The following is a 14,916-nucleotide window of genomic DNA, read 5'->3' on the forward strand; positions in this document are numbered from 1 at the left end:
CGCCTCGCACGGTACATTTTACGTCCTGCAGGGTCGGCCCGACACGCACGCTGTGGTGTATTGGGGCACGGTAAGGACACACACACACACACACACACACTTTTCTAGAAGATGCTTTAAAGACAAAAGGTTTGAAGATCTTCGAACACCTTTGAGCATCAACGTTGCATGCGGGATCGAGCTCTGGCCCCATGGATTCGCCCCATGGAAGAAACAGCTCAAGGGCAACAAAAAATGGTGTAAAAAAAAAAAGACCGCTAATCGCTGTTCCTACAGAGACAAAAGTTATGAGCGGCCAAAAGAGAGGTCAATTTCGGGGGGAAGGGTGTCTTGACACACTCCTCTTGAAAGAATTTAAGTCAAAAGCAGGAGAAAATATAGACGAAGGAAGGCTGTTCCAGAGTTTACCAATGTAAGGGATGAAAGAAAGAAGATGCTGGTTAACTCTTGCATGAGGGGTTTGGACAGTATAGGGATGAGCATGAGTAGAAAGTCGTGTGCAGCGGGGCCGCGGGAGGAGTGGAGGCATGCAGATGGCAAGTTCAGAAAAGCAGTCAGGATGAACATAGCGATAGAAGATAGAAAGAGAGGCAACACGGCGGCAGACTTTAAAAGGTAGAAGTATCAGTATGTGGAGGAGAGCTGATGAGACGAAGAGCTTTAGACTCCACTCAGTCCAGTGAGTGGTACCCGCCCCCCCCCCCCACACACATGAGATGCATACTCCATACGAGGGCGGACAAGGCCCCTGTAAATGGATAACAATTGTGCGAGGGAGAAGAACTGGCGGAGACGGTACAGAACGCCCAACCTCAAAGAACCTGATTTAGTGAGAAAAGATATATGAAGCTTCTAGTTGAGATTTTGAGTTAAGGATAGACCGAGGATGTTTAGTGTTGAAGAAGGTGATAGCTGAGTGTTGTCAAAGAATTGGGGATAGTTGTATGGAAGATTGTGTCAAGTGGAAAGGTGGAGAAACTGTTTTTGAGGTGTTGAAGAACACCAGGTTCTTCTTGCCCCAATCGGATATAATAGTAAGGTCTGAGGCTAAGCGTTCTGCTGCCTCCAGCCTGGGATCGTTTAGTTCCTGTTGGGTGGGTCTTCTATTAAAAGAAGTTGAGTAATGCAGAGTAGAGTCATTGGCGTAGGAATGGATAGGACAGTTCGTTTTGGAAATAAAATTATCAATGAACAACAGAAAGAGAGTGGGAGATAGGATATAAAACTGCGGGACACCAGTGTTAATAGTGTTGTGCCGAACGTGTTACTTGGGTTCCGTGTCGCCGTCAGGAGACTCCGTGGGAGGGAGATATGTAAAAAACACCTTGCACAGCTTCTGTAGTTTAATATTCCTCCTTAGTACAATTCACTCTGACTCTTCACTGACTACTAGCTGACTATGACTTACTAAGACTGGGACTGACTCCTCTCGCCCTCTTCTCCTATATGTATACCGAACAGTACAATCTAGAACGTTACAGTATATTCGATCATACAAGAATGAACATGTAGTAAATATCTGGGCGAGCTGGCAACACTTCCCGCCTGGCTGTGCCCCGCGAGGCGCGGGCGGAGCCATTGCTCCACGCACCCCTGCTCTCTCCTCCCGAAGTCTTCCAGAGGCCCATAGATCCCGGGAGAAGCTTCCAGCACAACAATAGGTTTAAGGCAAGAACAGTGACCGTCTACCAGAGCACAAATAGAACGATCAGAAAGGAAACTGGAGATAAAGGTACAGAGAGAAGGATAGATACCGTAGGAGGGTAGTTTGGAAAGCAGATACTTGTGCCAGACCCTATCAAAGGCTTTTGATATGTCCATGGCAATAGCAAAGGTTTCACCGAAACGGCTAAGAGAGAATGACCAAAGTATATATGGGAAGCGAGGAGGGTGCTGAAGCCCTCCAAAGACCCTTCCCATGTCCTCACTTTCCGTTTCCCTATTGTCTCATCAATACCAGAGAGTAGTTTAGCATGCTCTCTAAAGACAGATCCTCTCTCTTTCCACACCATACTACATTCACACAGCCTACACTTCTTTTCCCAAAAATTGAAATTCAAATTGGCGCACCAAAACAGTGCCTCGTAGTTCCCGCCTGGGGGGTGGGGGGGTGGGGGGGCGCACAAATTCCCTCAGGGAGGAATCCCCTTCCGGCTGCCGACTTGAGAGGTGTCTTGATAACTCCTCGAACCTCTTTCTTATCAATTTCTGCAACATTCGCTGTCTTCGTTCTAATTTTCATTCTGTGGAACACCATCTCTCCTCCTACAAACCTCCCCTTCTCTTCCTCATCGAAACACAGGTTTCTGAGGCTACTGACAGCAATCTCTACTCTGTTCCCTCCTACTATCTCTGTCCTAAATTTCAATCCAATGCTGAATGTTGCGTCTACGCGCGCAACGATATCATTTGCTCACGTGCCCACGACCTTGACTCTTCAGAATTTTCCACCATCTGGCTAAGACTTCATTGTCATTCTATTACTAAATACAAATGTGCTGTTTATCTCTCACCTAACTTTACTAACTATGTGTAGACATTATAACAAGTGATGAAAGGTGGTGAAGGAAACACGGGCTAGGGAACGATTCCTCTGAAGAAGCCCACTAAGGCTAAACTAGTCAGGAGTATACTCTCGTTCCCTAGTCCGTGTTTCCTTCACCACCTTTCATCTACTAACTATGTAAAATTCTTTGACTACTTGAACTCTTAGAGTGGAGCACATCTTAACCCACTCTCCATTCGCTGAAATCTCCATCTTGGGAGATTTCAATGTTCACCACCAGCTTTGGCTTTCGTCCTCTTTCATTGACCAGCCTGGTGAGCAAGCCTACTCCTTTGCTCTTCTCAGCGATCTAGAACAGTTGGTTTAGCACCCTACACGTATTCCCGACCGTCTTGGAGACAGGCCCAACATACTACTATTCATATCAGACCCTATGACATACAGTTTTTCGCAAATTTCTTTCAAACGAAGACTCTGATCAGCATGGTGCTTTGGCACAGATTATTTCACACACTCTGCTAATTTTTGACGCTATTTTGCATTGCCAGATGCGGTTAATTATGGCGTTTACTCCTGACTGTGATGGCAAGACCTGCGTGAGCCACTTACACATTCGAACAGGTGAGGCGTGACGTATTTGTGACGTGTATCCACCAACTACCTCCACCCCTGGCTTCCCCTACTCCTATCCCTCCCTCTCCCTCCCTCCTACACTCCTCCTTTTCCCCTGCACTCTCTCTCTCTCTCTCTCTCTCTCTCTCTCTCTCTCTCTCTCTCTCTCTCTCTCTCTCTCTCTTGGTGTACATGAGATGTGAAGCTATGCACACATTTGACTTGTCTATAATGGCGGATAACCCGTAAGTATATGCTCAGTATGGTCTGGTGTTTTATGCACACGACCCTGATTCCTGTTCCAGCGTAACTGGATGTTGCTTAAGTGCTATATAAGGTTTGTTTGGCAATTATACAACTAATGAAAGGAATAAGTGTGGAATTGAAGCGGGAATTCATTGCAGAGTAAAAACGTGAAACAAAATTGGAGAAATATATGAATAATTTATTCTGATCTTAGGAAAAGACTGCCATTTGATATAGGTTCATGTAGATATGTTGCAAATTCATAGCAAACAAAAATAGACAGCGAGTATATGATGTGTGGATAAAAATGTAAGTAACTGACCACATGTTACTTAATATTCATCACCATCGACAAACAGGTCATTCTCCTCATCACTGTTGATGCTGGTGTAGACGGGATATAATTTATATTTATCTGCCATCAATTCAAGCCCTACGTGTGCATGGATTCTTATCTCCTGTACAGCGTAAGTGGAAGAGAGAGAGAGAGAGAGAGAGAGAGAGAGAGAGAGAGAGAGAGAGAGAGAGAGAGAGAGAGAGAGGTATGGGGAAGAAAGAGGGCGGGGGGAGAAAGTGCGGGGGAGAAAGGGGAGGGAAAGGGAGAGATGGTAGTAGGGGAAACCAGGGGTGGAGGTAGGTGGTGGATACACGTCACAAATACGTCACAAATTAACCGCATCTGGCAATGCACAATAGCGTCAAAAATTAGCGGAGTGTTTGGAACAATCTATTCAAAAGCACCATGCTGATCACAGTCTTCGTTTGAAAGATATTTGCGAAAAACGGTATGTCATAGGGCCTAATATGAATAGTAGACCTCTTCCTTACTTCTAACCCTTTTACTTACTCTGTCAAACTGTTTTCTCCGTTGGGCTCCTCCGATCACAACCTTATTTCTGTATCCCGTCCTACCCCTCCTGTACACCCTCTGAACCCACCGAAGAGGCGAAGCTTCTGACATATTGCTTCAGCTCGGTGGGACGACCTGAAGGTGCACTTTTCCGATTTTCCGTGGAATGAATACTGCTTCCAGGAGAGAGAGACCCCTCTGTGTGTGCCCAGCGCATCACAGAGGTGATTGTCTCTGGAATGGAGGCATACATTCCACGTACTTTCTTTACTCCTCATGCTAAAAAGCCTCGGTTTAGTCACGCTTGTTCTCGTGCTATCAAAGATAGAAGCAGCTCACAAAAGGTACCAGATCCTTGGCACTCCTGCTAACCATGACCTTTACATTTCTGCCCGGAATCGTGCCAAATCTATTCTTCGGCACCAAAACCTCTTTCATCAACAGTAAATGTCAAAACCTTGCTTTTTTCTAGTTTTTCCCGGGACTACTGGCACCTTGCCAAAAACATCTCCTCCAGTTTCACTTCTTCATCTTTCCCTCCTCTCCTTAACCCTGACGGCAGCACCACCATCTCATCTATCTCTAAGGCTGAACTCTTCTTTCAAATTTTCTGTTAAAAACTCCACTCTGGACGATTCTGGGCATATTCCTCCTACTCATCCCCTCTGACTCCTTTATTCCTGTTTTAAAGATTTTTAAGAACTATATTTTCTATGCTCTCTCTGGCTTCAACTCTCAGAAAGCTTATGGACCTTATGGAGTGCCTCCTATTGCCCATAAAAACTGCTTCTGTGCTGACACCCTGCCTGGTCAAACTTTTTCGTCTCTGCCTATCAACATCTACCTTTCCTTCCTGCTTAAAGTACGCCTTTATACAGCCTGTGTCTAAGAAGGGTGAGCGTTCCAATCCCTCAAACTAAAGCCCTATAGCTTTACTTTCCTGTCTATCTAAAGCTTTTGAGTCAATCCTTAACCGGAAGATTTAAAAGCATCTTTCCACTTCTGACCTATCTGATCGTCAGTATGGGTTCCGCAAGGGGTGTTCTACTTGCGATCTTCTTGCTCTCTTAACTGCCTCTTGGCCATCCTCTCTTAGCCGTTTCGGTGAAACTTTCGCAATTGCGCTAGACATATCGAAAGCCTTTCAGAGTATGACACAAGTCTTTGCTTTCTAAACTGCCCTCTTACAGTTTCTATCCTTCTCTCTCTCCTTTTATCTCCAGCTTCCTTTCCGGGCGTTCTATCTCTGCTGTGGTAGACGGTCACTGTTCTTCCCTTAAACCCATCAACAGTGGTGTTATACAGGGCTCTGTCCTATCACCCACTCTACTCCCGTTATTCATCAATGATATTCTTTCCATAACAAACTCCTACCCACATACGCTGACGACTCCACCCTGCATGATTCAACTTCTTTCAGCAGAAGACCCTCTCAACAGGAATTACAAGAATCCAGACTGGAGGCTGCAGAACGCATACCCTTAGACCTTGCTATCATTTCCGATTGCGGTAAAAGGAACCTTGTGTCCTTCAATGCCTCAAAAACACAGTTTTTCCACCTATCAACTCGACAAAATCTTCCAAACACCTATCCACTGTTCTTCGATAACACTCAGTTGTGACCTTCTTCAACACTAAACATCCTTGGTCTATCCTTAACTAAAAATCTTAACTGGAAACTTCACATCTCTTCTCTCACTAAATCAGCTTCCTCGAGGTTGGGCGTTATGTATCGTCTCCGCCAGTTCTTCTCCCCCGCGCAGATGCTTTCCATCTATAAGGGCCTTGTCCGCCCTCGTATGGAGTATGCATCTCACATGTGGGGGGGCTCCACTAACACAGCTCTTCTGGACAGAGTGGAGTCCAAGGCTATTCGTTTCATCAGCTTTCCTCCTCTTCCTGACAGCCTTCTACCTCTTAAATTCCGCCGCCATGTTGCTTCTCTTTCTATCTTTATCGATATTTTCATGCTGACTGCTCTTCTGAACTTGCTACCTGCATGCCTCCCCCACTCCCGCGGCCCCGCTGCCCACGACTTTCTACATACTCATGCTCATCCCTATACTCTCCAAACCCCTTATGAAAGAGTTAACCAGCATCTCCATTCTTTCATCCCCTTCACTGGTAAACTCTGGAACAGCTTTCCTTCGTCTGTATTCCCTCCTGCCTATGACTTGACCTCTTTCAAGAAGAGTGTATCAAGAGACCTCTCCACCCGAAATTGACCTCTCTTTTGGCTACTCTTTACTTTTGTCTATATGGGAGCGGCGCGTAGCGGACTTTTTGTTGCCCTTGAGCCGTCTCCTTTGATGTAAATAAAAAAAAGTAGGTGTGCTAACCAGTACACCATTAGGCACAGATTGGAAAAGAAAATTTGTCTAATATATTTACTATAATCATAATCTATACAAGATTCTCTCTCTCTCTCTCTCTCTCTCTCTCTCTCTCTCTCTCTCTCTCTCTCTCTCTCTCTCTCTCTCTCTCTCTCTCTCTCTCTCTCTCAGTTTCAGCCAAAGGAGCAACACATCGCGGTGTTCTGCACGGAGGAGGAGGTGGATCAGCTAGTCGAGGCCTTAAGAGCAGCAGCCTTTGTCAACTGGGGCCGTATTCTCATCATCCATGCTGTTCCTCGTTACTTGCTGGATCTTATGCAGAAGCTCACGGAGGAAAAGGGCGCCATCATAGACGTGTGTTCACGTGTCGCCTTTGCCTACCAACCTCATCTAGACACACAGCCCATAAGGTTTGATGTGTAGAAGTGTTCATGTTTTTTACTAATTGATGTTGATTTCACTTGACAGCTCAGATGTAGAACGATGGCATAAGAATAAATCCATAAATCATGACTTGTGTACACGATGAGAGGAAGTGTGCAGCTCCTGTAACCCACATGCAGTAGGATCTTGCACCTAACGAGTTCACATACAACAAATTCACATCTTATCTAACGTGAGGAGTGTGGTGGTGGTGGTGATTGTGCTCATTCATCTTTCACAGCTGTTATCCAAAATGTTAGCGCCGTTGTGTAGGCGGTAGGACAATGAAACGACCCTTCTCGCTGGACGCACGATATAACGTGATCAAGCCTGTCAACAATAACATTTACCTTCAGGATCACAAACGTGAAACTCAAAACGCCCGTGTCTATGAGCACTACAATGGGCAGCTAATAACTTCTTAACATTTAACGTCCAACATTATATGTCACTTAACATTTAACGTTAACATTTCACGTCCTACATTGTATGTCGCTTAACATCTAACGTCCAACATTGTATGAAGGCAACGAAGGCAACAACAGTACAGTATATAATGGGAGCATTTCCCAACTCCAAAAATAACCAGTGATCGCTAGCTACTTTAACTAAAACTCGGTCAGGGCCTGTTGAAGCGATGAGGACTCTCACCCTCTAAAATCTCTCACGTGATAAATTATGGTGCAATGTGCCTATATTCTACAAGACATTGATCCCAAGTGTGTATCCTAACATTTATTCATGTGAATTGGTGAGAAACACTGTACCATTCAGTTATTACAAGCTAAATACTCCCAACTGAGCTTACACCATTTTCACATTTTTTCTACTCTCCTGCCGCATGTATAACTTGAACCATTTTTTCAATAGATTTCACGAAGACTAATGTTTAATCTGGCAAGTACCGAATAGAATCTAGTCAGTAGAACTCATGTTATAGAACTCGTGGTAAAGAGATATTTAAAAGGCCGAAACCCGCACGGTGCCGAAAAGAGCGGCTGAGCGGCCGAACTCACTCTCACCGAGAGCTACCAAAACAAAGGGGGAAACAGAACTGTAGCTGTAGGACAGTGGAGAAAGAAACAGTGGTACACCTAATTATAGAATGTAGTAACTACGAGAGGCAGAGAGCGGAGTTAGAAACAGGAGTAGTGACGGTGATGGGCAGGGAGGAGTTGGCGAGGAGGCTAGAGGAGGAGAACGGGGCAATCTGCACAGTGTTGGGGCTGTATGGAGACAAAAAGGAAACAGAAAGAAGAATTGTAAAGCTGGCAAAAGTGTTCCTGATGCAGTGCTGGAAAAAAAGGGCACAAATGCTTGAATAAATGCACAGAAAACAATGAAAATAAGTGATTTCAGCAACAAACAGAAAATTATAATATAATAGCGTATTACAGTGAGGAAAGATAAGTAACACAATACTATTGAATGGCAAAGTGTGTGAATAAGAAGAGAGGACCGAAAGGAGGAGGACCTAAGAAGCGATACAAAGCGTTACGGGTCAAAAGAAGAAGGCTTGTTTTGGTTTGGTTACGGACCATCTCAAAAAAGAATGCCAAGCAGTATTAATACATATGAACAAGTATAGTCTGTGTTCGTGATTTATTAATTGCTTGAGTGTATCAAGTGCCTAAAAACAACGAACATTTTTTCCCCAGGTTGTAGATTCTACAACGGTCCAGCCAAAGGTTCATAATTTCATTTATTATTATACCGCATTTGTGTCAAAGATTATTGAAGAAAAATGTTCTCAATAATATTAACTTTGTTTTGAATTACACTGGGATAAGTAAAACATCTTTTTATAGTAGACCCAGTTTTCTGTACCATATTATGCTTTCCAGATAATCTGGCATCTTTTTTTGAGGTATGGAACTGGTCCCTTTGGGGTAAATAGGCGAAGATATAATCATACTACGACAGGCGAATGCACTTACGTATTCGGGTCTACTGAAAACGTCTCCTTCGTTCGGTTCCTCGTGTCCCTCCTCCGGGTGGGGTTCTCCTGCAGAGCAGACGGCGAAGACGAAAAGACACTTCTTCCCGTCGTCAAACCTTTAGCAATCTGCCTCTCCCTCCTTTCCTTTAAACCATATTCTCTCCTGAATTGCGTTTCACTCGGGATGCCGAATAAGGGCGCCTTTATACGAGTGTGGGACAGCCTAATAGATTTGGTGACCTCTCTGACCGTAGTGTCACAACATCCCCGACTTTTGCGATAGTACACGGATATCAACAGAGGATAGGCGTCCCCACACCATGAGCGCCATGCACAACCTTCATAATTATATACTCTTCTATCTATCTTATTTACCCCTCACCAGTGGTGGGCACCGCTAACCAAAAAGTTAGCTTCGCTAACTGGTAATCCACTAACTAAAAAGTTGGCTTTGCTTACGCTAAATCGCTAAACTGATAAAGAAATTAGTGAAAGCTAACGCTAACCGCTAATCGGTAACTTTTCTTAATATGAATTTAGCTTTGGTTTAGTATTTCGGTTCTAAAACCCTTAAAAACAGACCTAGTGACCTGAAATTTCAATATTTTGTAGCTTAGACATAAACCTTTCTAGAAAGGTATAGCATACCAAAATCAGATGAAGATAAAGGTGTACACAAATTAAATTCAACATACACTTTATTTATGCCTATATGAACTTGCAATAGCAGTACATAAAGACAAAATCTGATAAGGTATTTGATGACACACTACACAGGACTGCTCCCCCACACAGCTAGGGATAGTGGATCAATTTATATTTAAAAATATAAATAATACTAAGGAGTATAATAAGGGAATAAGTAAATAGCAGTGTTTATTTCTTGTCAGTTGGAAAATGTCGCATTCTTGTTATTAAATCCCGAGTTCAAAGAGTCGGAAAAGGAAGATATATTACCCTAAAATATCCCCTAAATAATCCGTACTAATTGTCCAATTACCCTACTTTAAGGTGTAACTTACCCAAAAAGGGAAGCCCTGGAATTATTGCGCCACGTGGCTCAACTGGTGCTGAGTCTGCCCACAACGGACAAAAACAAACCTGTATGAACTTTTAGTGGAGTCAAATTAACGGAGGAGGAACTTCATTTAGCGGAAGCTAATTGGTCCGCTAACTGTTTCCAAAGTTAGCGAAAACGCTAATCAGCTAACGAAAATGTTAGCTACGCTAATTAGCGATTAGCGGAACTGTGCCCACCACTGCTCCTCACTCTATTATGATATTAATTTCTGATACCCTTCTTTCCACCTTATACCAATCATTCGTATACACTCTTCTCCTATTTATCTTATTTACTCCTCACCCTATTTATGATATTCCTCATACCCTTCTTTCCACCTTATACCAATCTTTCGTATACACTCTTCTCCTATTTATCTTATTTACTCCTCACCCTATTTATGATATTCCTCATACCCTTCTTTCCACCTTATACCAATCATTCGTATACACTCTTCTCCTATTTATCTTATTTACTCCTCACCCTATTTATGATATTCCTCATACCCTTCTTTCCACCTTATACCAATCATTCGTATACACTCTTCTCCTATTTATCTTATATACTCCTCACCCTATTTATGATATTCCTCATACCCTTCTTTCCACCTTCTTCCAATCTTTCGTATACACTCTTCTCCTATTTATCTTATTTACTCCTCACCCTATTTATGATATTCCTCATACCCTTCTTTCCATCTTCTACCAATCATTCATATACACTCTTCTCCTATTTATCTTATTTACTCCTCACCCTATTTATGATATTCCTCATACCCTTCTTTCCACCTTCTACCAATCATTCGTATACACTCTTCTCCTATTTATCTTATTTACTCCTCACCCTATTTATGATATTCCTCATACCCTTCTTTCCACCTTCTACCAATCATTCGTATACACTCTTCTCCTATTTATCTTATTTACTCCTCACCCTATTTATGATATTCCTCATACTCTTCTTTCCACCTTCTACCAATCATTCGTTCCGCCTTCTGGCGGAAACACAAAATATTCTTTTTCTTTTATATTTCATTGCAGTATCTATGATTATAGGACCTAAATTAACGTCAATAACTTGTATAAGTGAAAATATCTTAATTTTCCCCATTGGTATATGTATTTGCATCTAATGAATGCAAATCTAACTAGTGTTTCTTGGTATACCTATTACTGGTAAGATGCGAGCCTTAACTGTATACTGATTTCCATTGTCAGTGCCATGTTTTTATTATGACTCATGTCTACTCCAGGGTTGGTCCAGGGTTCCGTGTGTGCCTGCTGGGGAGGGCAGGGGTCCACTATCTGGTCCAGAGAGCTAAATATGGTGGAATGGCTCACCTGGAAGTGTTAAGCCGCCTGGCACAGCATGTACCCTTCGTGGGAGTGTACCGGGACTCAGGCGTGACTCAAGACACCACCGTGGACCCGAACAGTCTGCCTGTGGCGGGGGACGAGGAGCTGCCTGTTGCCTGGGTGGCTACCAATTTTGTAGGAGCTGTTGGGAAGCTGATGACGGACGAGGGCTACAGACGACACGGCCTTGGCAGTCTCATTATCACTGTAACAGCAAGGCGACAAGCTACCCTCCTGAAGCTCATTCCTCATGCCTTTGTTGACGCCAGTAACGCTGCTTCTATCGCAATGTTTACGGGGCTTCCTGGCTGGAAGTTAACACATGATGTATTCACGGTGCTTGCTGGTGTCACTTTGCAAACTTACACCCAAAGACAGTAAGCAGCTGGTCCTGATATCTGAGACCACCAGCTGGCAAGTGAATGCAAAATGTAGTTTATCTATGTTGGTCTACCAATAATAAGTTGATTTTTATAGAGGAAAACCTTGCATCGGTCATTTATTTTCTCTCGTTTACCAATAAATAAAACAACGAGAATGATCAACTACATTTTTGTTAACAACAGTATCACTTGTGTACTGAAGTGTAATTGTTACATTAAGCACCAATAGAAAATAAAGTTAATCTTAGGGAGCACCACTCCAAACCAATATTCGTAGTAGTTTAGCACGTGAAAGAATTAATATTTTAATGCATTTTCGTATACGTTTTACCTTGGGGAGGGGCCAGGGGAGCAAGCCTCGTTAATTATAAAGTTGGGTGGCTTCGATTTTCTAAGTCCATTGTTATTGTTGCACGAGGGCCTCTATAAACAGACTGAGCTACATAGCTGCCTTGCAGTACACCATACAAACTAGTTCCTAAGTCAGTAATATCCAGAATGCGCATGGATCATTACGATTTCGGACATAAAACGGTCTTTACGAGTTCTACGTTATTTTCTTCTCTATATTAAGGCAAATAATGCCGCAAGTATTTGTATTTTATAATTTTAAAGGATTACATTTATGAAGTATTACTACGCGGGGTGTATCACGCTGCCACGTAGGCAGCTTTCTGAATCACAGTCTTCCTCGGGACGCCATGATGGACGGTGGGATCGACACTCAGCTTTTCTTTAGTCTCCTGAAATTATCATTCTACAGTACTTCACTCCTCTCTAAGTGTTAACGGACTATTTAGCCACTTTATTGGTATCACCCATGAGGCACTTTGCGTCACATTGCGCCGTCAAATAACCCAAAACCGAGTCCTTGTGACCCTTCAATACCACCATATTCGAACAGTGACACGGGCGCGTCACATGGGATGCGCTTTTTGCCTCGTGGGCGCATCAAGCTGTGACTGACAATTTGGGCAGATAGAGCTGCCCTTCTCAGCACAGGAGGGTTCGAGGGGGGCAAAGCTCCCCGTTAGAATGGGGTTCGCCCCCCGTTAGCGGTTAGGTTATAAAGTTCGGTTGCAGTATTTTAAATATATTCGACATGCGGTGTGGGCCGTCGAAAATTACGCAAGCTCACAACACGGGACGGAGTGGGGCGGCGGCGGCCACTACACTGGGCATATAATGACACGCCCTACACTCGTCAACAGACCGGCTGCGGCGGCTTCTGGGTTATGTTGGAATAGATTACAAGAGTATGCGTTAGGGACTTTCCTTACATTCAAGACTAGGGAATTATCCCTATTTTAAGGATTTTTTAAGGGAAATTTTGGAAGCCCATTTTTCAGTGATTTTGCCTTCCTCCCAAAACCCCGACTCGCCACAGGTCCCCAGGCTTGTTTTGGGGGTAGGGGGGGCATGAGTCGTGGAGGGGATGGAGTGGTAATTCCTAAGATTTACCGAAAATAAATAAACACTTTTACTGAATGTAAGAGTAAGTTAAAATAAATATGCCAATAAAATTCAGTCCATAAAGTTGTATAAAATAACCCCTACTATCCATATCAGACCCTATGACATACCGTTTTTCGAAAATATCTTTCAAACGAAGACGCGGACCAGCATGGTGCTTTAACACAGACTGTTTCACACACTCCGCTAATATTTGGCACTATTATGGAATGCGGTTAACCCATCAACTATTCGTCATATAAGAAATCTGAAATTACCATTGTATAGGTAATAAAAAACTATAACAGTTGTGGAGATAAGTGGAAAAAAGTGAACGTTTTTTGGAAAAAAATCGTTTTTTCGTTTTTTTTCTTCAAATTTATGACCGTTATAATTTGTGTATCAAAGTTTCGTTTGCTGCGCTAATTAAATCATAAATGTCCGCTTCTTTTATTATAGAACACAATTTGTTATATTTTTACTCCTTCTATCTAAAAATGTTTTTTATTTTTTATCTTTTTTTATTTCAGTAATCGGTTCGCGTCAATTCAACTCACGATATCTCGGAAAAAAAAATCATACCGCGCCGCGCGCTCAAGGTAGCCAGTTAGGTGTGCGTTTTGGACGAGAAAATCAGATGGGAGGGTGTGCACGAGAGTGTTAATGGAGACTATCATTCGCGACAAAATGGTGAAATTCTTTGAAGAAAATAACATAATAAATAATTAGCAACATGGTTTCCGTAGTAAATGTTGGTGTTTAACTAACTTTTGATTTTTTTCATCACATTTTTGAAGTGTTAGTAGATGCAGGTTGGCCAGAAACGGGCCACCCCGCTAGGACACGTGGACTAAATCGGCCACCCCGCTAGGACACTTGGACTAAATCGGCCACCCCGCTAGGACACGTGGACAGGGCAGACCACCCCATTAGGAAAAGTGGACAGAATCGGACACCCCGCTAGAACACGTGTACAGAACAGGCCACCCCGCTAGGACACGTGGGCAAAATCGGCCACCCCGCTAGGACACATGGACAGGGCAGGCCACCCCGCTAGGACACGTGGACAAAATCGGCCACCCCGCTAGGACACGTGGACAAAATCGGCCACCCCTCTAGGACACGTCAACAGGACAGGCCACCCCGTTAGGACACGTGAATATATTCGGCCACACCGCTAGGACACGTGGACAGAACAGGCCACCCCGCTAGGGCACATGGACAGTACAGGCCACTCCGCTAGGACACGTGGACAAAATCGGCCACCCCGCTAAGACACGTGGACAAAATCGGCCACCTCGTTAGGACACGTGGACAAAATCGACCACCCCGCTAGGCCACGAAGACAAAATCGTCCACCCCGCTAGGACACGTGGACAGAAGAGGCCACCCCGCTAGGACACGTGGAAAGAACAAGCCACCCCGCCAGGACACGTGGACAGGGCAGGCCACCCCGCTAGGACACGTGTACAGGGCAGGCCGCCCCGCTAGGACACGTGGACAGAACAGACCACCCCGCTACGACATGTGGACAGAACAGGCCACCCCGCTAGGAAACGTGGACAGAACAGGCCACCCCGCTAGGACACGTGGATATATCAGGCCACCCCGGTAGGACACGTGGACAGAACAGGCCACCCCGCTAGGACACGTGGACAGGGCAGGCCACCCCGGTAGGACACGTGGACAGAACAGGCTAACCCGCTAGGACACGTGGACAAAATCGGCCACCCCGCTAGGACACGTTGACAAAATCG

General features: G+C 44.1%; 1 long non-coding RNA gene across 1 annotated transcript in view; it reads left to right on the forward strand.

The window, feature by feature from the left end:
- Positions 1-13,338, forward strand: part of LOC126980952 (uncharacterized) — a 13,382-nt gene extending 44 nt beyond the window's left edge. Inside the window, exons 1-3 of the long non-coding RNA XR_007733682.1 lie at positions 1-70; positions 6,719-6,957; positions 11,222-13,338. The exon at positions 1-70 is cut by the window's left edge and continues 44 nt beyond it. This is a non-coding gene — a long non-coding RNA (uncharacterized LOC126980952). The remainder of the gene's footprint in view (positions 71-6,718; positions 6,958-11,221) is intronic.
- The last annotated feature ends 1,578 nt before the right edge of the window (positions 13,339-14,916 follow it).

This window comes from Eriocheir sinensis, chromosome 46, assembly GCF_024679095.1.
Source record: "Eriocheir sinensis breed Jianghai 21 chromosome 46, ASM2467909v1, whole genome shotgun sequence".
NCBI lineage: Eukaryota > Metazoa > Arthropoda > Malacostraca > Decapoda > Varunidae > Eriocheir > Eriocheir sinensis.